At 48.1% G+C, this 22,738-nt stretch overlaps 1 protein-coding gene across 2 annotated transcripts in view; it reads left to right on the top strand.

The window, feature by feature from the left end:
- Scaf8 (SR-related CTD associated factor 8) overlaps window positions 1-22,738 on the top strand; it is a 214,537-nt gene that overhangs the window by 168,403 nt on the left and 23,396 nt on the right. The window contains exon 22 of one of the 2 annotated variants that reach the window (XM_045158858.1): window positions 1,145-1,749. The exons of the other annotated variant lie outside the window; for it this stretch is intronic. The gene's annotated coding sequence lies outside the window, so the exon portion shown is untranslated. Of the gene's footprint in view, window positions 1-1,144; window positions 1,750-22,738 lie in introns of those variants that run through there. 2 annotated transcript variants of the gene reach the window in all.

Here is a 22,738-nt window from a genome sequence, read left to right as displayed (position 1 = left end):
TCAGAATCTGCACCCATATAGTTTAATGATACTGTCATGTAAGAAGATTTTATTTTATTTCATTTTATTTTTACTTTCATGCCCATAAAATGTATTTTGATCGCATTCATCCCCTCCATTTCTTTCTCTTGTCCGCCTCCTATTCAGGTTAAGCTCCTTTTTCTCAACTAATCCTCTTCTTGTTTTCACGGTGTATGCATGTGGATGTGTGTGTGACTTAATGAATTCAGTTAGGGTAGCTTGCCGGCAAATCTATTTACTGAAGTACGGGCAACTGACCAGTGGCCACACCCCTAAGGAACATGACTTCCTCTCCCCCAGCTACCATTAAGTGCTAACAGCCCCTCTGGAGGAGAGGGTCGCATGAGCCCCCATCCCATGCACAGTTGAATGGCTCCTGCCCACCCTCTCGCTCCTACATTCGCCATTCTCTCGGCCTCCTTTGCAGATTTTTTGTTGTTGTTGTCGTTTTTTTCGAGGTAGGGTGTCACTCTAGCCCAGGCTGACCTGGAATTCACTGTGTAGTCTCAGGGTGGCCTCGAACTCACAGCAATCCTCCTACCTCTGCCTCCCCAGTGCTGGGTTTGAAGGCGTGCACTGCCACGCCCGGCTCCTTTTCAGATTTTAATTGACTTCAGATGCTTTGGCGATTCCCTGGAAGGCGAGCTGGCATCCAGGTGGAAGGATTTTGTAAAGCCTACCCACCGCCACGCACGGGCACCGTTACTGCGGTCGTGCCGTAAAGGAGCCGGCAGGGCAGGCGTGCGTGACCCTGGTAAAAGTTCGCCTCGGTGCCTTCTTAGAGAGCCTCGGTCAGAGGCTTCATAATCTGAATGTGAAACAGCTGAGGCTCAGCAAGGTCAGGGGACTGCGTCTCCAACGGCGGAGGTGTGGCAGTGACGTCAGGGCAGGGCACCCTCCGAGCACCCCTGCATGGAGGAGAAACAGATACTGGGGGGCTTCCTGCTCCACTGGAAGACGACGTGGCACTTCTGAGCGCAGAGAGCCGTCACGCATTGCAACGTGTGCTATGGTCATGACAGCGGCTCTTCCTTAGGAAGTATCTTGGGAAAAAAACAAAAAAATCTAGGAGAAGTAATTCCATTGATCAGTGATGACCAGTTATTGTTCCTTTTGTCAACAGGCAAGATGATGAATGAAGTCCTGGCAGCTTCCCGTGTCCCAGGCCTTGTAGAAATAAGTGAGACAGACGTGCATCAGAGTTCTAATGGGCGTCACATCGGATCTGGTTTCAGGAGGCGTTGAGAGGAGCCCGCCGCTCCGTGCTCCCGGGCCTTGGCTCTCACTGAACCCCGAGGTTGCAAGCATGCCTCCCCGTATTACCTGCCGGAGCAGGTTTAATTTTATAAATTTTAAACACAAACTCTATGAGTTTCTAGTCCATAGTTCTTTTTTTCAAGATCCACTCCGACGAACAGTATTGCGCGTGACAGAGACACTCCCGCTGCCCAGAACTGACTGGAAACGCAGTGGACAGTCTCCACCTGTAGCGCTCTCCAGTGCGTGATGGGAAGGACAGAGAGCCGAAACCCCTGGGGACAGTCAGATTGTGTCGGGACTACAGGTGGCCAGAACCGGAACATTAACACACCTCCGCTGCGTTTTTCTTTTTCTTTTTTTTTTCCTCTTCCTTTGAACGTAGTAGGCATACACTGTGTAGCGCCTTGGCCCACAGCTTCTGCCCATTATCCACAGCCATCTCACTGGACACTCTCAATCACTGAAGGTTGTACGTTTTCTTTTCTTTCTTTCTTTCTTTCTTTCTTTCTTTCTTTTTTTTTAAGAAAATTCTAATGTAGCCCTGAGAAAATCCAAGGTTCAAAATAGTATCCCGAGTAGTTCTGATCCAGCCTTCCCGTCCCATTGTACCGGCGGCAGATACCCAGGTGGGAAGAAAATGACAATGGTCAGGCTCGCTCCATGGCGTCGTGGCATGCTTTCGAAGTGCACTGCGAATGAACTTCTTATTCAGGCAGACATGGCTGTGAAAGTCACTACAAGAGCCCAGCCTAGACGTGTGTTCTGAAAATTATCACCGTGCACAGTACCTGCAAAAACTCAAATATGAGCACCCCTTACACTTGAAAGATTTATTTATTTTTGTTTTATTTTATTTTATTTTTTTTGTCTGTCACAAATTAAAAATGCTTGGGATGCTTTAGTCCTTGGTCTCTTGAAATTTAATCAGTGAGAACGCAACACCTCCACAGTATGCCGTCACTTTGGACATTCATAATAAAAGTTGAAACGAATTTTGGTCGTCAGTGCTTTCTTTTGCTTTGTGGCTTAGCACCTCTCTCGTGATTCACCTTCTCCCAGCCTCTGCGCAGTCTGTCTTGCTGGGTCTGCAGACAAAGATGCACCCCTAAGTCAAGCCTCTTCCTGTCTTTTGCATTGGATGACATTCTCCAAATTTCAACGCCTATTCTTTCTGTCGTTTTCTGGAAAGCCGAGGTATTTTCACATGCTGGGGTCTTTTTGAATATGCATCACCACATGGGTTAAAGATAATTCCTGAGGATTCTACCTAAGCTTTCTTGAGTTTCTACTTACATTTTCTATCCAGTTGATTATAACGTGACTGTGATGTGTTTTATTGCAATATCATTTCTGCTAGCAGGTAGAAACCGAGGAGGGCTGGGGGTGACACAGTGACACTCTATAGGCTTTCGGTGGCGATTCTGTCCGGTCCCCAGTGTCTGAGAGTGTCAGTTCATAGATTCCACCACGCTGTCGTTAAGCAAGAAAGCTCCTGAAAAGTCCAAAACATGCCAGTCTTCTGTAGAAAGCATAGCTGTCGCTTGGCGCTCTTACTGAATTTGCTATGGCAGTAAGATCCCTTTCCAGCTTTTGTAGCTAAGTCTGCAATTGGTAGGTTTACCGCCCCCCAGCTTCCACCTCCCAGTAATCTCCCCACCCCCAGCTTCTATCCCCACAAAAAGGGAAAAGCAGGCATTTTGGGTTCACCAGGGCGTCCTATTGCATATATGAGCATATGATTGGGGAAGTTCTAATTGATTTATGTTTAAGGTGTTGAGAGATTTTATCAGATTATATGATTAAAGCTATTTTTAACATGGTTTTTATTTTTTGTTTTTTATTTATTTATTTATTTATTTATTGGTTTTTCGAGGTAGGGTCTCACTCTGGTCCAGGCTGACCTGGAATTAACTCTGTCATCTCAGGGTGGCCTTGAACTCATGGCAATCGTCCTACCTCTGCCTCCCGAGTGCTGGGATTAAAGGTATGCGCCACCACACCCGGCTTTTATTGTTTATTTATTTATTTGAGAGAGAAAGAGGCAGACACAGAGAGAGAAAGGGCCTTCATTCTTTGTAAAAGAACTCCAGACGCATGTGCCACCGTGTGCAGCTGGCTTACATGAGATCTGGGGAATCGAACCTGAGTCCTTTGGCTTTGCAGGCAAGCTCCTTAACCGCAAAGCCACCTCTCCAGCCTGATGTTATTAGATTGTACATATACCTTACGAGAAGGGATGCGTGTACAGAGAGCCCCTGCCCTTGAGAAGGCAGAAGCAGGGTATAGCTCCAAAACGTTTTGTTTGTTTGCTTTTTGACCTGGGCCTTGACTATATTGCTGGGCTGGCCTGAGACACTTTTCTTGCTTTAGTCTCCCGCATAGCTGGGACATTAGGAGCCTACCAGCATGCCCAGTGTTGATTTGAAAACTCTTAAAATGGGGAGGGGTGGAGGTTTGAGGATCTGAAATTCTCCTCCATGGGTAGAGGGGTGGGAGAGAGTGGAATCGCGGACTGCTTAAAACCAGGGTCACTTCTTTAGAAGTAGGTGTGTGTTCAGTCAGAGCTTAGCTAGGGATGATTTTCTTTATTATTATTATTATATTTATGTATTTATTTAAGAGAGAGAGAGAACAAGAAAGAGGCAGGTAGAAAGAGTGGGCGTGTCAAGGCCTCTAGCCACTGCAAACGAACTCCAGACACATGCTCTACCTTGTGCATTACGTGGGTCCTGGGGGATTGAACCTGAGTCCTTTGGTTTTATAAGTGCCTTAATAGCCAAACCATCTCTCCAGCCCTAGGGAGGCTTTTCTAATGATCAGGTGCACTGAGGGTGCCCGTTTGTTGAAGAGGCATCTCTTGAAAACCGCAGGGCGCCCTCACAGCAGCAGAGGTCTGTGTTGTGGATGGGTGCTTGTCCCACTCCCCAGAAGACACTTGCTTTTTTCCCCCCACCACCTGAACCGGCCCCATGTAATCTGGAGCGATTTCACACACTACTGACCGGCTTTGAGGATAGCCCTGGGTTACTGACGCGCTGGTTTTGTGAGTATCTGCCTAGCAGAGGGCTGGCAGGGAGGCTGTTTGGTTCAGCAAGTCACCTGAGTTTCACTGCAGTGAGATGCGTGCTCTGAGCAATTTCTTTATTAAGCAATTCTTCATAGAATTAAAAAAAAAATCTATTTCAGAATGGCCTTCCCAAAGCAACCATATAGATGATTACTGTGACGAAAGTCATTTACGCTTTAAATGATTACAGAATTTTTATTTATTTATTGTTTGGTATTTTTATTTATTTATTTGAGACTGACAGTGAGAGAAAGAGAGAGAGACTGGGCGTGCCAGGGCCTCCAGCCACTGCAAACGAACTCCAGACGCGTGCGCCCCCTTGTGCATCTGGCTAACGTGGGACCTGGGGAACCGAGCCTCGAACCGGGGTCCTTAGGCTTCACAGGCAAGCGCTTAACCGCCAAGCCATCTCTCCAGCCCATGATACTTGTTTTATAGACGGTTGCACCTTTTACTATGTGTGGGAAATGTTTACTCTTCATCTCTTCTGAGGCACACATCTGTTTAAAAACTCGTTTTTGTTTGTTTGATTTTGTTTTCCGAGGTAGGGTTTTGCTGTGTCCCAGGCTGACCTGCACAAAGTGGCGCATGGGCCTGGAGTTCATTTGCAGTGGCCGGAGGCCCGGGTGTACTCACTCTCCTCTTTCTCTCTGTCTCTGCTTGCAAATAAATAAGTAAATAAATAATTACTTCGAATCTAGTAAGATACAACAGACCAAATGCATATTAATAATAATAGAGATAATTTAGGGGGAAGGGATCATAAACTAGAAAAAGTACATGTATTTTATCATCTAAACTTTTTTTTTTTTTTTTTTTTTTTTTTGAGGTAGTTTCTCACTCTGGCCCAGGCTGACCTGGAATCCACTATGTAGTCTCAGGGTGGCCTTGAACTCACAGTGGTCCTCCTACCTCTCCCGGGTGCTGGGATTAGAGGCATGCGCCACCACGCCCAGCTCATCTAAACGTTTAAAGCAACTTCAAATACTATGCTTCAATCTATTTTCTAAAAATACACCAAAATCCAGTAAAGAGTTCATAGTTCTTAAAAAGTAAGTGTGACTTTAATGGCTGAGATTGTCAGCTTGCACAGTTGGGAAAAAAAAAAAAAAAACCCTTAATATGCCTTTTACACACTTGCCCAGGTGATCATGAGTGAGAAGAATATGACTGACTGAATATTATTGTTATTCAAAAGATTGTCTTTTAGAAAAACCTTTGTGAAGACTGAGCTAGATCTAAAGGGCCCTTTACAGAGAGAACTGAAGGCTCTGCCCCCGCAGGCTAGGTCACGGGCCACAGCGGTCACACACAGGTTAGGCCTCTCCCACGTTTTCCTCATTGCAAGGGACCCTTTCTTTTTACTATCAGAAAGAGAGACGGAAGTTAAAGAAAGGGCAGAAGCATCCTTAGCCTGTGTGGCTGTAGCTGCGCTTACTCAAGTTCATGCGCACACACTTCACGAAGATGGAGGTGTAACTGGGGTGACCAGAGCCTTAGACCGGGAAGAACTGGCTGAAGGTGCAGAGGGACCCACATTCCAGCTCCGGCTTCTACAGAGGGTGTGGCCAGTGGGAGCCTCTGCTTTCCACGGGGTGCCATCTCCTTCCTACGACAGGCTTTTTAGGAGAATGATATAAATTTCTCTTCAGATACCAGTATGCCTTCGTACCTCTAATACAACATACCCACCCAGCCTTTACCGAGTGCCAGCTCTGTGCTTGGGATCAAGGACAAATGAATGCCATGTCATTAGGATCCACACATTATGAAGGGACGAAGGAATGTTTTGCATACTCATCAGATGATGGCATCTGAATGAAAGTGGCTCACAAAGGCAGGTGGAAATTAGTTTTGTTTAATTATCTCAACTTTCCATTTGGAAAGTTATAAACTTTCTAACTTATAAACTTATAGTTTATATCCTTGTGCTATTTCCTACCTAGCAACAGGTTTGTTGTTTTATTTGGATTAGAAAACATTCCCGGCCTGGAGAGATGACTTAGCAATTAAGGCACTTGCCAGCAAAGCTGAAGGATCCAGGTTTGACTCCCCAGGACCCACATAAGCCAGGTGCACAAGGGGGCGCATGCATCTGGAGTTCATTTGCAGGGGCTGGAAGCCCTGACACGCCCATTCTCCCTCTCCCTCTCTCTCAAATAAATAAGTAAAATATAAAATATTGAAGGGCTAGAAAGATAGCTTAGCGGTTAAGGTGTTTGCCTGCAAAGCCAAAGGATCCTGGTTCAATTCTCCAGGACCCACGTAAGCCAGATGCACAAGGGGGTGCATGCGCCTGGAGATCATTTGCAGTGTGTCTGGAGGCCCTGGCGTGCCCATTCTCTCTCTTTCTCTCTCTTCTCTCTCTCCGCCACTTTCTCTCAAATAAATAAATTTTTAAAAACATTCAGGTTATGTTCACGTACAATGGTGAACCATCCCTATTCAACGTATATTTCCAAGGACTTTTTACCTGTTTTCTGTGACCTGCCAGCAAAGATCACGGAAACAATCTTCCACAAGGATTGACAAGTGGTTGGAAATGTGTCCTACACTGTCAGGCAAGGGAGAAATGGTCTGACAGTGAAAAGGAATACTCAAATATGGTGGTAAATGTTCTTCTCACATATCCACAGGTTCTCAGCCTAGCTTAAACAGGACTCCTATGTTTTGAACCCCTAAACTTTGGGGTGCAAGTTCTGCCAGTCATCGATGCTGCTGTGCAACTCCACACTGAGGAGTGATAGCGTGAACTCTCCGTAGACTGAGGAAAAAAACTCAAAATGCAGCTTTACTACCTTTGAGAGATTATAAATAAAATAGAAGAGGCTATTTCTACTGTGGAACCACATGGAGTCCTCTGTTTTTTTTTTGTTTGTTTGTTTGTTTTGAGAACCCTCTCATATTAAAATTTATATTTAGGGCTGGAGGGATGGCTTATCATTTAAGGCAGTTGCCTGCAAAGCCTAAGGACCCATGTCCAACTCTCCAGATTCCACGTAAGCCAGACACAGAAGGGGGCACAAGGTCACATATGCGCACTAGGCGGTTCACGTGCCTGGAGTTCGGCTACAGTGGCTGGAGGCCCCGGCACACCAATATATTCCCCCCCCCCTCATTAAAGACAAAAAAATCTCACGCAAAGTTATCTTTAGTGGAATGCAGTTAGATTATAGCAAGATAGTGAGGGGGAATTAGAAAGATAGTTATTTGAATCCCACGTATTTCGTGTAGGAGTTTGGTTTTTCCCGGGGCCATCTTGACAGTACACAGTGAAAGAATGGTTTTCCCAGCCCTCTGCCACATTTGACCGGGGCAGAAGGAAGGTTGGCTGCATGTTGTCAGTCTTGTACTTCACTTAGGAAGGAGTCCAGTTAAATACAATGGAGAACAATAGGGCCATCAAATAATACCTGGACTGTGTGGGGGCTTCATTCTCTACTGGCTTGTGTGTCTGCAGCCAAAGTGTGCATTAACTCTACCTGCAAGAATGGCAATACTTGGGATGTGAGACCTGGGGAAGGCAGGTTTGCTTTGGACAGCCACACGTGTCCATCTACTGGTGGACACTCTAAACGCTTTTTTGTTTTGTCTTTTGTTTTTCGAGGTAGGGTCTCACTCTAGCACAGGCTGACCTGGAATTCACTCTGTAGTCTCAGGGTGGCCTCAAACCCACGGGGATCCTCCTACCTCTGCCTCCCTAACGCTGGGATTAAAGGCATGCGCCACCACGCCCGGCTTCTAAATGCTGTTTTAAAAAGCAAATTATTTAACTTTTTAAGCAATGCCCGTCACTAAACCATTTGAAACTTCAGTCCAAATCTAAGCAGTAATGTTCCATTCACCAAAAAACCCACACAACACCTTGATGTGCTTAACTGGACCATCAGATCCCCCAAACAGGATCTGCCCGATAGCACTGCAATAAAATGATGCTTGACCCGCCTTCCAGCGGTCCTCTAGTTGTTCAGGAACGCGAGGTGGCAAGTACACTGTTGGCCGGGGCTTGCTGGGTGGGCATCGTGGGTTTAGGGAACGGGCTGCGGAATGCGATCCTCTGGGTACGGCATGGCCGTTCCCTCCTTGAACTGTCAGCAGCTGTGAGTACCTGAAGGAGACCTGCACCCGATCAGGCACATGAACTCTGCCATGGAGCGGGGATGGGCGGGCTTAGGAGGCCCCATGGCTCACCCCCCAAGGATTACAGACAGTTGCTAGGAGAGAGGGGCTCCTAAGGTGGCACCCCCTCCAAGGGTGTCTCGATGGTGGTTGCTAGGACGGAGGGTCTCACGAGGCTCCCTCCACCCTGAGCAGACAGAGGCGGTTAACCTTTGCTGAGAGACATTTCCGTAAGTCGCCTGGGGTCCCATAAGTCACCCCAATTTAACTCACTGGCCCACCAAGTTAAACCTGTATGAAATTGTTTCTTGGTTTCTGTCACGATCTGAGGTAAGTGGACATTTGCTCCTATCTCCTCAGAAAAAAAGTCCACACAGTACTTGGCATCCAGACGTGAGGCAGGACAGAGCCAAAGAGGAACAAGGGAGAAGCCCTTATGGTGTCTACCCTTTGGGTAATGAGGCAAAGCTAAGCAGTGTGGGGGTGGTGGGGGTGGAAAACCCCTCAGGGCAAGCCCAGCATGGCCGCCCGTCCCTGCGTGGTTTGGGGTTTGGAGTGGCATGAGTTCTTGCTGCTGCGGGGGCAGTTACGATGCCCCTGCTAGGATGGGTGGAAAGACGTGCCACCAAGGCTGCTCCGCCCAAAGGTGGGGTGTCTGTGGAGGGCACCCCAGGGCGTGCCCTGCTGCACTCTGTGGCATGGGTGAGTGGTGGAGACCCTGAGCAAGGCACCTGCTTCAGCCTCCTTGAGACAAAGGCTGCAGAACCTGAGGTGATGAGGAAAACCATTCCCCGATGGACTGGTTCCTTTTTTTTTTTTTTTTTTGCCTTCAGTTTTTTCGAGTCAGGGTCTCATTCTAGCTCAGGCTGACCTGGCATTCACTATGTAGTCTCAGGGTGGCCTCAAACTCATGGTGATCCTTCTACATCTGCTTCTGGAATGCTGGAATTAAAGGCATGCGCCACCATGCCCGCCCCGCTACTTGTTCCTTTGAGCCTTTGGGGACATTGGGTTGTTGCTACCTGAAGTCCCTATGCCTATCAGGAACTGGCAGACAATCAAGGAAGGACAGGCATAATTACTAAGGGAACTGGCATGAGACATTTTCTGCAGCAGGGTAGCCACCCCTGAGTCGCCTGTGCTCCTGGAAGTGATCCCTCACCCACACTCCCATAAGTAACCTCCATTAAACTCACTGGCCCACCATGCTACACATACGTGAAATCGTTTCTTTGTTTCCCATTGCTGCATTGTCTGTGGTGAGTAGACTTGTTCGTGTCTCCTTAGGAAAGGTTCACATAGCAGGGACGCATACCTGATGTTACCTGAGTGTGGTCCAGAGAGGCCCCAAGCACAGAATAGAAAGGAAGAGAAGACACCGTCTATGTTGTCCTAGGCTCTTGACACATTAGAATCCAACATTTGATTTTACTTTATCTCCTCCATCCCCTGGCCTTTTCCTCGCCACCTGCTTTTACTTTTGTTTTTTTTTTTTTAAGTTTTGTTTTTTCGAGGTAGGGTCTCACTGTAGTCCAGGCTGACCTAGAACTCACTATATAGTCTCAAGGTGGCCTAGAACTCACAGCGATCCTCCTACCTCTGCCTCCCGAGTGCTGGGGTTAAAGGCGAGCGCCACCACGCCCAGCTTGCTCTTACAGTTTTGTACCCACCTGCTGGTCTTGCTGACCGTCGCCGTGTCCTTGTGGCAAATGTTGGAGGAATTTGGTGCTCCAGGGAACCTGCAGTGCGTACTGCTTCTTCCTCCAGAGAGCGTCACAGCTTCTGCAGCAGCGTCCGCACGCGTTAGTAAGGAGGATGCGCGGCCGTGTGAGGGCATGGGGCACGGGGACATACAGAAGCAGACGCTTTGGCACTACGGCTTGCTGAAGGCCATCAGGAGCCTATTGGGGTGTTCTGGACACCGCTGCTGGGCCACCCTCAGAGAGGACAGACTGTTTTTGCACAATTCCAGATGTGGTCTGGGAAGGATGTGGCGTAGCCAGGGGGCCTCTCTGCTGGGGCTTGGCTCCGGCTGGCTCCCCTCCGCAGTGCTCCAGGGCCATGGGCAGCCTGTGCACTTGTACAGACTCAGGAGTCCAAGTGTCTAACCCCAGCCTGGCGGAACGGGGAGAGTACTGTGGCCGGGTTCTTCCCTCGCTGTGCCTGAGTTTTAGGGGGGATGGCGAGATGGAGGAGACGGAGAGGTTAAGGAAGGACCTTCCTTCTCAGAACTTGAAGAGTGACCCTTTCATGCCTATCCAGGGTTCTAGTGCATGACTCCCTTCTCTGTTGGCTGCTTTCAAGGCTGTCAGTCCTTCCTGCCTCGCTCCACGTCCCCCGTCCTTACCTCTACCAATATGCCCCTGGCTTTAGAGGGGTATGGTGTGACCTCTCTGTGGCAGGGTCAAAGAGACAGCAGTGGAGCCGGGAGGCAGAGGACAGCAAAGCTCATGTCCTCATGCCCAGCCTCATGTCAGGTAGCCCAAACATGACCTTTTGGGGTTATCTGGGATGTGAAGAGTAAGTGAGCCTCAACAGTGAGCAGCGTGGGCCTCTGTTCACACAGCTGCCTCCCGTGTTGCCTCCTCCTCCTCTTTCCCTGAAGAAGGACGCCCATTAGAGGTTCGGGACCCACTCAGAAAACCCAGAGCGGGGCTGGAGAGATGGTTCAGCTGTTAAGGTGCTTGCCTGTAAAGCCCAAGGAGCCCGGTTTGATTCCCCAGTGCCCACATAAGCCAGATACACATAGCGGTGCATGCATCTGGAGTTTGTTTGCAGTGGCTGGAGACCCTGGTGTATCTGTTCTCTCTGTCTCTGTCTCTCTGTCTCTCTCTCTCTTGGTGTTTGCAAATAAATAAATAAATACATAAATAATAAAAAAGAAAACCCAGGATAAGTACACCTTGAAACCTTGAACTTATTCGCATCTGCAAAATTCCTTTCCCCAAATGAGGTCTCAATAACATGTTGTCAAAGTTAGGACATAACCATACCTGTCCATTTACCCCACTTCACACTACACTGCAGACAGACCTGCGTTATTTCCCAGTGTGCTTCTGTATGTTTTCCCTTAGATGCTGGCGTTCTCTCACATGCTGTCATACCAGCACTGGGTAGAAGTGGTGTGCCAGGGCCTCAGCCACTACAATCAAACTCCAGATATTTACGTCACCTGGTGGGCATGTGCAACCTTGCATTTGCCTCACCTTTGTGCATCTGGCTTACGTAGGATCTGAAAAGATATCGAACATGGGTTCTTGGGCTTTGCAGGCAACCACCTTAACCACTAAACCATCTCTCCAGCCTTCTATCACATGTCCTAGTACCTAATTTTTTAAAAATTTTTATTTGAGCATGTGTGTGTGCACGTGTGCATATGTGTGTGCATGTATGTGTGTGTATATGTGTTTGGGTTTATGGGCATGCCAGAGTCTGTTGTCTCTGCAAAAAAACACCAGATGCATGTGCCACTTTTTGTGTCTAACTTTACATGGGTACTGGGGAGTTGAATCTGGGCTGGCAGGCTTTGTAAGCAAGTGCATTAAACAGAGCCATCCCCTCAGCCCTAACCCCTAAATTCTTACCACACCTTCCCAAGCGGCATACTGGTCTCCACTACACACATGACTCCATATATATATATATATATATATATATATATATATATATATATATATATGGTTTAGTTTTGTTTTTGTTTTTCAGGGTAGGGTTTCACTCTAGTCCAGGCTGACCTGGAATTCACTATGTCTCAGGGTGGCTTCAAACTCACGGTGATCCTCCTACCTCTGCCTCCCGAGTGCTGGGATTAAAGGCACGTGCCAACACGCTCAGCCCCTGTCTTTTCTCATGAATAAAACTCAGGGGCAGGAGAGATGGCTTGGCAGTTAAGGCACTTGCCTGCAAAGCCTAAGGACCCATGTTCGATTCCTCAGTACCCACATAAGCCAGATGTACAAGGTGGAGCGTGTGTTGGGATTTTATTTGTATTGGCTAGAAGCCCTGGTGTGCCCAGTCTCTCTCTATATCTACCTCTCTCATAAATAAATAAATATTAATAAAAAAGAATATGCTGGGCTAGGGTTCATGAATTCCAGGTCCAGAGTGAGACCGTACCTTGAGAAACCAAAACCAAAAAGAAACAAAAACAAAAGAATCTGTCTCAGTGGTAGAATGAGGGCCATACAACCCACAGGGGATGTTGAAAGGCTTGCTCTTAGTGAATATAAAAAAATGCTGATTTACCAACCATGTTTTCTTTCTCTGTCTACTCAACCTAGTGTGCGAGAAATGCTTAGGACGTGGGAAGTGGGAGAGAGGCAGAGCCATGGCCCACATCTTGGCATGCTCACGGTGGCTGTGTGAACAGTAGCTTGGGAGGGGCCATTCTCCATCCTCATTCCCACAAATGCCCTGCATTTGCTTCCTGACAATGTCAAATTTAAAAGTTCTATACTCTCAAAAAATCAAGTAATAAATAAAATTGAAGTTCTTTACTTCCCACCTTGTGTGGGAGGGACGGGTGCAGATGCCACCACGGGTGTGCATGGAGACGTGGGTCAGCTTAATGCTACTGTTTTTACGGAAGCAAGTGGCTAACACATCCCTCAAACCAGAACTTGGACAACATCTTTCTCCAGCGATCCGGGTTGTTAGCTCACATTGGGCCTCTTTCACGGACGTGGCCGGTAGTTCAGAAGGCCTTAGAGAAAACCCAGACACCTTTGACCATGACCTAACTGGTGCCCACAAAAATAGGGCAAGTCCCCGGGTTAGATGCCAGATACTGACACAGTCACTGTGCCCTCACCATGGAGGAGCTGCCATCTCAGGGAAGTTATGAGGGTACGCTAGGGTGTCTGGCCTACGCAGACAGTAAGCTCTGGTTAGAAGGCACTGGGATGCAGGGTAGGGGCTTCCTATAAAAGGAAACCTTGCTAAGCATGGTGGTGAACACCTTTAATCCTAGCACTCAAGAGGCTGAGGTAGGAGATCACTGTGAGTTCGAGTCCAGCCTGAGACTGAGACTACATAGTGATTTCTAGGTCATCCTAGGCTAGAGTGAGACCCTACCTCAAGCCCCACCCACCCCCCCAAAGAAAAGAAACACAACCAGTGACTCATCAGTTGAGGCACTTGCCTGCAAAGCCTGATATTGAGTGTTCAATTCCCCAGGACCCACGTAAAGCTAGATGCACAGTGGCACATGCATCTGGAGTTTGTTTGCAGTGGCTGGAAGCCCTGGTATGTCCATTTCTCTCTGCCTCTCTCTGCTTGCAAATAAAAAATTTAAAAGATATTTTTTTAAAATTAACATAAAAAAATAGGAAACCGGGATGGAGAGCTTGCTTATTGGTTAAGGTGCTTGCCTGCAAAGCCTAAGGCCCAGGTTCAATTCTCCAGATCCCATCTAAGCCAGACGCACATGGCGGCGTATGCATCTGGAGTTCATTTGCAGTGGCTAGAGGTCCTGGTGTGTCCATTCTCTCTCTCTCTCTCTCTCTCTCTCTCTCTCTCTCCCTCCCTCCCTCCCTCCCTCTTTATTGATTTGCAAGCAGAGAGATAGAGAGAAGAGAGACAGAGAGAGAATGGCCACACCAGGGCCTCCAGCCACTGCAAAGGAACTCCAGACACATGTGCCACCTTGTGCAGCTGGCTTACATGGGTTCTGGGGAATTGAACCTGGGTCCTTGGGCTTCACAGGCAGATGCCTTAACCACTAAGCCATCTCTCCAGCTCTTTCTCTCCCCTCCCACCTCTCATAAATAATAAAATATTAAAAAGTAGGAAACCCTGCTCTCACACATGCTGACTGGTGCCACACACATAAGGAGTTGCTGTGGGACAGGCCCAATGGCAGCCCTTTAGAAGCGTTTTCTCACTCACTCCTGGTAACAGATCTAGAGTCATTCTCTCCCACCTGCTGGCTGAATGCAGGAAGGGAGGATAACCCGCTCCCTGTGCCTTGGCTAGTTTCAGGGGTGTGCTGGGGTTGAACCCCACCTCTATGTACCTGCCAGAGTCAGCCCAGAAGGAAAGGACAAGTGAGCGTGTGGAGGGGTGAACATGGCCAGAAGCCAGATCAAGGTCATTCGCAGGCAGGATTAACCCACTTCCTGTCCCGAGGAAGCCAGTAGGTTAGGCAGCCTACAAGAGGCAATGGTGAGTGGGTTGATGGTTTAAAAAGGGTCATAGCAGCCGGGTGTGGCAGGGCACGCCTTTGATCCCAGCACTTGGGAGGCTGAGGTAAGAGGATCGCCCTGAGTTCGAGGCCACCCTGAGACTACATAGTGAATTCCAGGTCAGCCTGGGCTAGAGTGAGGCCCTACCTACAAAAAACAACCAAACAATCAAACAAACAAAAGGGTCATAGCCAAAGAGTCACTTGTGCAACTTGAAACTGTCTGGACTGCGGGTGGTCCCCCTCAGGCTTCCACGACACTGCTCTTGAGCAGGGAGGTGGGCCACCAGTGTCCCCCACCCCATGGCAAGAAGGCTATTGGTGGAAGTGTTTGCCCACAAACCACAACACAAATTGAGTTGAAGGAGTTGTGTGAGACAGAAGGAAGGGCCCGACAGGATCCAGGGACCAGCTAGACCATTTGTATGAGTGAAACTTCAGCCGATATTTACGCAGGCACTGGAGTGGTCATGCTCAAAAGAGCATGGGCCCCAGTTCAAAGAACAGATGCTGTCATAGGAGAGGAAGTGACAAAGAAATGGAATAATTCAAGTTTTCTTTTTATTTATTTATTTTAGAGAGAGTGTATGTGCGAGAGAGAGAGAGAGAGAGAGAGAGAGAGAGAGAGAGAGAGAGAGAGGGGGAGGGAGAATCGGCCCAGATCTCAGCTACTGTCATTGAACTCCGGAAGCTTGAGCCACCTAGTGGGCATTTTGTGACTTTGCACTTGCCTCACCTTTGTGTGTCTACTAACGTGGGATCTGGAGAGTAGAACGTGGGTCTTTAGGCTTCGCAGGCAAGCGCCTTAACCATGCAGCCAGCCCCCCAGCCCTAATTCAAGTTTTAATAAGTACAATGCTATAACCAAACTAGCAGTTGAGGAGAGACTATTTGGGTAGGAGGGGAGAAGTGTGGCCAATGAAAACCCTTCTGTTGAAACTTAAAGTCTGTGTTCATGTGTAAGTGTGAGGAGTGCACCATGCGGGGTTGTAAAGGGAGAGAATGCTTTGTTTTTTTAATTAAAAGTTTTTTAATTTAATTATTTAATTTAGTTATTTAAGAGAGAGAAAGAGAAAACTTGCTTTCCAGGACTGTCTACCACTGCAAACCAAGTGCAAGATGCATCCCTCACTTAGTGCATCTGGCTTTACATGGGTACTGGGGCATCGAACTCCAACTGTCAGGCTCTGCAAACAAGTGCCTTTAATAGTGCCAGACCCTGTTTGTTTTATCATAATTTAAAAAAACATTTATTATAGTCAGGCATGGTGGCGCACGCCTTTAATCCCAGCATTCGGGAGGCAGAGGTAGGAGGATCACAGTGAGTTCAAGGCCACCCTAGGACTATGTAGTGAATCCCAGGTCAGTCTGGGCAACAGTGTGACCCTCCCTCAAAAAAACCAAAAAATAAAAATAAAAAATATATATACACATATACATATACACATACATACATATATATATACTTTGAGAGAGAGAGACAGACAAAGGCAGAAAGAGTGAAACTCCAGACATGTGTCACTTTTTGCATCTGGCTTTATGTGGGTACTGGGGAATCGAACCTGGGTCCTTGGGCTTGGCAGGCAAGCTCCTTAAACAATGAGCCATCTCTCGAGCCCCTAAAAATTTTAAACTTAAAAAAGATATTTTATTTATTTATTATTTATTCAAGAGAAAGGCAGATAGAGAGAGGGAATGGGTGTACCAGGGTCTCCAGCCACTGCAAATGAACTCTGGATGCATGTACCACCTTGTGCATCTGGCTTATGTGGGTCCTCAGGAATCAAACCTTAGGCTTCAGAGGCAAGCATCTTAATCGCTAAAACATCTCTCTAGCCCTTAAAGTATCTTTTTTTTTTTTTTAAGGTAGGGTCTCATCCTAGCCCAGGCTGCCCTGGAACTCTCTCTGTAGTTCCAGGATGGCCTCAAACTCCGTTTTTGTTTGTTTGCTTCTTTTTGAGACAAGATCTCAATACATAGCTTAGGCTGGACTTTACCTACAGATCCTCCTGCCTCTGCTTCCTGAGCGCTGAGATTACAGGAGTGTGTCACCATGCCCGGTTGAGGATCCTTTTAACATTATTTATTTGAGAAAGAGAAAGAGGCACAAAGAGTGTGTGTGTGTGTGTGAGAGAGAGAGAGAGAGAGAGAGAGAGAGAGAGAGAGAGAGAGAGAGAATGGGCGCACCAGGATTAACTCCAGATCCGTGCGCCCCCTTGTGCATCTGGCCTATGTGGGTCCTGGGAAACGGAATCTGGGTCCTCGGGCTTTGCAGGCAAACGCCTTCGCCGCCAAGACATGCCTCCAGCCCGAGAATCATTTTTACACCACAGCATTTCTGCAGCCCTGGGAGGAAAGCACTGGGGCAGGGGGACAGCTGTGAGGCTCTTCCCTGTGTCAAGAGAGTCGTAGGAAGACCACAGGGCTGGGCATGAGAGATGAGTGCGCGCTTTGGCTTTGGTGAGACCCTCCCTCGCCAGGACCTCCTGTACTGCTGCATGGGGAGGACGGGGCGGAGGGCAGAGGCAAACGAGACATTTTCCAGGATGGATAAAGGAGTTTTTACTGCGAAAGGGCGTCAGGAGGACTCGAGGTATGACAGCAGAAACGTGGCCGGCCCGCTGGTCCGCCCGGGTGCTGGCGCCAAGCAGAATTCCTCCTCCACCGGGAGCCAGCCGTCTGCTCCGTAATGCAAAACAGGAGCGGGCAGAGGTCGGCCTGGGTGTGCCCCGCGGTCCTCTTACCCGGGCAAAGCGAAGGAGGTGTGAGGAGGGGTGGGCTTGTCCTGCCCAACTCCCGCAGGTGGGACCAAGCCAGCCCAGGGGTGATCCGGATGTTGTCCACGCCCCACGTACCTGCTAGAAGCTTCTAGATCTCTGGTTCCTTTTGGCTTGCTTTTGCAGTATGCTCTATGGGTTGACCTGAGGGCTTCATGTATGCTTCGCAAGCACCGTGCTATGTTCCCAGCCCTTTGAACCTGTTTTTATTTCTATATTTTTATTTATTTGAAAGCAGGGGTAGGGAGAGAAAGAGAGAGAGAGAGGAAGAGGAGAGAATGAATGGGTGCTCCAGGCCTCTTGACAGTGTGAATGAACCTCAGGCACATACGCCACTTTGTACATCTGGTTTTACATGGGCACTGGGGAATCAAACCCAGGTGGTCAGGTTTTGCAAGCAAGTACCTTTTTAACCACTGAGCCATCTCTCCAGCTCTTCAGTCTTTTTGACATTTTATTTAAATTTACTTATTATTTATTTATGAGAGAGAGGCAGATAGAGAAAGAAAGGGCGCACCAGGGCCTCCAGCCACTGCCAACAAACTCATGGTGAGGCTTTGGGGAAATGCAGCCCTGTGGCTTCTGTTTTCACCTTGGAGCCTTTCCCAGGCTTACTCAGCTCCCAGGGGGAAGGTGGGAAACACCCACAGGCTTTCCCTTGTCTCAGATCCTCCCTCGCAGGAGAGAACACTCCACTGGCTCCAGGCAAGCCACCTTGCTCTCCATCTCCCCTCCCAACCCCCTGGCAAGCCTGCAGATCTTCTCACCTTTGGGGCTGGGTGGACGCGCTCTTGGCAATCACAGCTGCCCCGCAGCCAGCACGGGTATGGATTCCCCGTGGGGGACAGGGTTTAGTGCCCTCTGGAAATTTCTGCACCCCAGCCCCAAGCATACCTGCTCCTCAGAGGAAGGCTGATCCAAGAGCACTTGCGAGTGTCACCTGGAGAGCCTGACCGGTTCCTGGTGTCCACGGGGCGGCACGTGTCCTTTCCCCCTCCCACGTACACTTAGGGACAAAAGAGGCAAAGGAGACCCCGCGTGCACTGGGCCAAGGACACAGCAGTGGCTTTGCCACCAGCGTGGAGTAGCTCTTTTCTCACTGCGTGGAGATAAAGCCGTGCCGCCTCTTCCTCATTCCAGTGCGCGGGTCTGCTTTCATCTCCAAGCCACAGTTTGCTCTGTGACCCGGTGACAGGGCATCTCATCTTCAAAGCTGGGCTTTAGGAATGTGCAAGGTGGGGGGTCTTTGCTCAGGTTCTGTGTGCCTGCTGAAGGACCTGCCAGGCTCCCCAGGGACAGGCCTGCCCCCACGCAGTCTCCAGGCCTCTTAGCACAGTGCCCTGCTCCTCCTCCTCCTCCCAGAGGACTCTGGGCTCCTCCCTCTCGTCTTACCTTCCTTTGGGACACATTCACACCTGCCACAGGTCCTTATCTTCCGAGCTCTCTTTCCTTTTTGTTTCTTTCTGCTCAAAGCAACAGCATTCCAAGATCGGGCTAGCCTTGCAACTTTCCTGCCAGTTTCTCAGCTTGGTTTGAGTTATTTGGGCGGAGGTAGAGACTTAACGCATGGAAAAACAAGCAGCCGTTTCAAACAGAAGGCTCAGAGCTGACTGGACGGCGACTGAGCATGTCTCCTCCGCTGCCGTGCCCGGCGGGCAGCTCGAGGGGCACAGGGTCCGGGGCTCGCGCAGAGACGGGACTGTCCTGTGTGACGCTGTTGGCTGAGCCGCGGTCTCGCTGACTCTCGCCCTGCACTGTCCTTGCTGTCGAGTGTCACGCCTTAAACAACCCGATGCAAGCTGTCACTCGGCACATGACGTCTGGAATGCCGGTAAAAGGTTTAGAAAGAAAAATGGTTTCGCAGGGCTTGGAGTGATGGCTCAATGGTTCAGGCACTTGCCTGAGAAGCCTAGTGGCCTGGATTCCATTCCCCAGTTCCCGTGGAAAGCTAGATGCCTGTCACTGTGCATCTGGAATTGGTTTGCAGCGGCCAGAGGCCCTGGCACGCCCACTCTCTTTCTCTCGCTCCTTCTCTTCTCCCCTCTTCTCTTGCAAATAAATAAATAAGAATTTAAAAGAATGTTTTGGAAACTGAAGTTGAAAGGGCACAATAATCAGGGATACAACAAGCTGATCTGATGACTGAAAAAAAGAAAAGAAAAGAAGTCCCTTACTAGAGAATCTTGTCAGTATAGACAGTACTTACAATTCCCACATCAACAACTCCCACGGCCTGGTGTACATTTTAAAAGTGAGGTGTTTGCTTGTGTGGGGGGTACACACATGTACCACTTTTCTGTGGGTGGTGAGAAATTCAAACTGGGCTGACAGGCTTTGCAAACAAGCACTTTTAACCATTGAGCCATCTCCCCAGGCCCTATGTGGGAATTTTATCACTCAATTTTCTCTTCTCAACCCCCTGAAGTGCATTCTGTTATTACTTTCCTACCCCCGACCCCCCATTTTGCACATGGCTTAAAGGGTCTGGAAATCTTTACCAAGATATCACGCACATGCAGCTCTTCTTGTTTTTTCAAGGTAGGGTCTCACTCTAGCTCGGGCTGGCCTGGAACTCAGCAGTAATCCTCCTACCTCTGCCTCCTGAGTGCTGGGATCAAAGGTGTGTGCCTCCATGCCTGGCCATAGCTCTTTTTAAAATAAATATTTTTATTTATTTATTTATTTGAGAGTGACAGACAGAGAGAGAAAGAGGCAGAGAAAGAGAGAGAGAGAGAAAGAATGGGTGTATCAGGGCCTCCAGCCACAGCAAAAGAACTCCAGATGTATGCACCACCTTGTGCATCTGGCTTATGTGGGTCCTGGGTAATAGAGCCTCAAACAATGGTCCTTAGGCTTCATAGGCAAGTGCTTAACTGCTAAGCCATCTCTCCAGCCCTAAAGTAAATATCTTTAATCTTTCTTTCTTTGTTTTTTTGAGGTAGGGTCTCATTCTAGCCCAGGCTGACCTGGAATTAACTATGTAGTCTCAGGGTGGCCTCAAACTCTCAGCGATCCTCCTACCTCTGCCTCCTGAGTGCTAGGATTAAAGGCGTGCACCACCATGCCTGGCTATTTAAATTTTTTATTTTATTTGTTTGAGATACAGAGAGAGGTGCAGAGAAAGACAGACAGAGAGAGAGAGGGAGGGAGGGAAGAAGGGAGAGATTGGGTGTGCCAGGGCCTTCAGCCACTGCAAACGAGCTCCAGACACATTTGCCACCTTGTGCGTCTGGCTTACGTGGGTCCTGGGGAATCAAACTGGGGTCCTTTGGCTTTTCAGGAAAGTGCCTTATACACTAAGCCATCTCTCCAGCCCTAAAACAAATATTTTCACTTATTTGTAAGGAGACAGAGAATCTGTGTGCATGGGCACGCCAGAGCCTCTTGCCACTGTGGACGAACTCCAGATGCATGTTTCATTTTGTTCATCTGGCTTTATGTGGGTATTGGGGAATTGAACCTAGGCCAACAGGCTTTACAAGCAAGTGACTTTAACTGCTGAGCCATTTCCCCAGCCCAGATCACATATGACTCTTAAGTGGCAAAGTCAGTATGCAAACCCAGTCTAACTTGTCCTGGATCTGTAATCCTGGTACTTGGGAGGTGTGGGCAGGAGGATCAGGAGTTCAAAACCAGCCTGGACTACATGAGGCACTGTCTTTAAAAAAAAAAAACCAAAAAAAAAAAAAACCACAGGCTGGAGAGATGGCTCAGCAGTTAAGGTGTTTGCCTGCAAAGCCTGATGACCGGAGTTCAATTCCCCAATTCCCAGGTGAAGCCAGATGCACAAAGTGGCACATGCATCTGGAGTTTATTTGCAGCGGCTCAAGGCCCTGGTGCACCCATTCTTTCTATCTGTCTGTCTTCTATTTCTCTCTGCTTGCAAATAAATAAAAGTACTTAAAAAAAAAAACAGGGCTGGGGAGATGACTCAGCAGATAAGGTGCTTGCCTGCAATGTCTGATGACCCTGGTTCCATTCCCCAGTGCCCATGTGAAGCTGAATGCACGGGTGGCACATGTATCTGGAGCTTGTTTGCAGTGGCAGGAGGCCCTGGCATACCCATTGTCTCTGTCTCTCTCTCTCTCCCCTTGCAAATAAATAAGGAAAATGGCTTTTAAAAACTAAATCAAACAAATTATGCAGTGCACCCCTAAAGCAGTGTGTGTTCCATGCACCAGCTCTCCCTGGAGAAAGCTTGCCTTTTTGTCTTCAAGATAAGGGACAGAATCTAAAATGAACAAAGGAGGTGTTGAAACCCTGCAGTCATTTTATTGTTCTCATGGTCAGCACACCTCTCATTTTATTGTATATATAAAGATGTGTTGAGTTAAACACTTGTTTAAAATTTTTTTTGGTTTTTGGAGATAGTGTCTCACTCTAGTCCAGGCTGACCTGGAATTCATTATGTAGTCTCAGGGTGGCCTCGAACTCATGGTGATCCTCCTACTTCTGCCTCCCGAGTGCTGGGATTAAAGGCGTGTGCAACCACTCTGGGCTTCAGCCAATATATCTTGTGGATTAATTTTTATTAGCTGCCTCTGCTGGAACTGTTGAAATAAATTCACAAAATAGGTGTTTCGTTGTCATTATAAAGTCCACCTCGAGAGGGAGCTCTGTGCAAGCCTTAGATTTACTCGTTGATTCTCTCCAAGCCTGAAATGGAGTTTTCTGAGCATATTATTGGAGAAAGGATGGCAATAGAGTGCATGGAGAGGAAGTTCACGGAAGAACCACGAGGAAACAAAACAAGAGCAGAAGCCCGAGTTTTCTTTTGTTTTGGAAGTAAAATCTTATTTTAATCCACTGCAAGAGAGCTAGGGGCGCGCCAGGAGCTGGAGAGCCCCCTGCCCAGATAACTGCTTGCTTAGGATGGAAGTCCTGAAGGTCCCGGGGCTTAAGGTTACGCAACCATTGCACAAGGATAACCTCGGTGTAATTCCTTTCCTATGTGGAATCATGGAAGGGCTATTAAGACAGGAAGAACTTTTGCCATTTTGTTTTTCTTTCTTTTCCTTTCTTTCTTTCTTTCTTTTTTAGAGACAGGGAGAAAGAGAGAGAGAGGACGATAGAGAATGGGCATGCCAGAGCCTCTAGCCACTACAGATGAACTCCAGACTCATGCATCTGGCTTATGTGGCCACTGGGGAATTGAACCTGGGTCCTTAGGCTTCAGAGTCAAGAGCCTTAACTGCTAACTAAGCCACCTCTCCAGCCTGCCATTCTTTTCTTTCTTTCTTTCTTTTTTTTTTTTTTTTTTTTGGTCTTTTGTTTCTTGACAACCACCAAAAAAAAAAAAAAAAAATTATTTAA

The sequence above is a fragment of the Jaculus jaculus genome, chromosome 9 (assembly GCF_020740685.1).
Source record: "Jaculus jaculus isolate mJacJac1 chromosome 9, mJacJac1.mat.Y.cur, whole genome shotgun sequence".
NCBI classification, from domain to species: domain Eukaryota; kingdom Metazoa; phylum Chordata; class Mammalia; order Rodentia; family Dipodidae; genus Jaculus; species Jaculus jaculus.
The sequence above is the reverse complement of the archived record's forward strand: the minus strand, read 5'-3'. Positions and strand labels throughout refer to the sequence as shown.